The sequence below is a fragment of the Chrysochloris asiatica genome, unplaced genomic scaffold, assembly GCF_000296735.1.
Source record: "Chrysochloris asiatica unplaced genomic scaffold, ChrAsi1.0 scaffold00169, whole genome shotgun sequence".
Taxonomy (NCBI): domain Eukaryota; kingdom Metazoa; phylum Chordata; class Mammalia; order Afrosoricida; family Chrysochloridae; genus Chrysochloris; species Chrysochloris asiatica.
In genome coordinates this window covers 324,922-325,979 of record NW_006408687.1, presented here as the reverse complement: position 1 = coordinate 325,979, position 1,058 = coordinate 324,922, and positions in this window count along the sequence as shown.

The following is a 1,058-nucleotide window of genomic DNA, read 5'->3' as shown; positions in this document are numbered from 1 at the left end:
GATATCAACAATGATATCCCTCGTTCTTTTTGCTATTATGAATAGTGCTGCGATGAACATTGGTGTAAATATATCTTCTCACATTCTGACTTGAATTTTTTGTGGCTAAGTAGGGAAATTGCTGGATCATAAGATATTTCTATTTCCAACTTTCTGAGGAAGCACCATACCATTTTTCAGAGTGGTCAAACCAATTTTCAGTCCTACCAGCAATGTTTGATGGTCCCAGTCTCTCCACACCCTAACCAGCATTTGTTATCCTCTGCTTTTTGAACTTTGCTTTTTTCCCCCCCCAGATTTGGCAACACCATTTGTTGAAGAGACTATCTCTTCCCCATTTAATGTATTTTGGCTCTTTGTCAAAGATCAGTTGACTGTTATAAGTCTGCTCAAGTTTTCTACTTCACTCTGTAAATTTAGGTAGTTCATGTTTTCCTAAAAATGTATCCATTTCCTCTAGATTTTCAAATTTGTTGGAGTACAACTCTTCATAGTATTCTGCTATTAACCTTTTTATTTTCGTTTGTTCTGTTGTAATGTCTCCCATATGGTTTCATATGCATGCTATTTGTGTTTTCTCCCTCTTTTCTTTTCTTAGATTTGCCAATGGTTTGTCAAATTTATTAATCTTTCATTGAACCAGCTTCTTGTCTTGTTGATTTTTTTCTATAGTTTTTTTCTGTTTTCTAGCTCATTTCTTTCTGCTCTAATCTTGATTATTTCTTTTCTTCTGGTGGCTGTAGCTTTACTTTGCTGTTCTTTTTCTAATTATTGGAGATGCTGTGTTAGTGCACTGATTTTGCTTCTTTCTTTTTTTCTTTCTTGTATGTGTGCATTTATTGCAATAAATTGTCCTTTCAACAGTGCTTTTTCTGTGTCCCAAAGATTTTGGTATGCTGTGTTTTCATTCTCATTTTTTCCTAGTTATTTTAAAATTTTGTTTTTTATTTGTTCTACTACCCAGTAGCTTTTAGCAGGGTGTTATTGAGTTTCCATACTTATGGTTTTCCCCCTAGATATTCCCTAGATGTTGCTGATTTCTAATTTTATAGCATTGT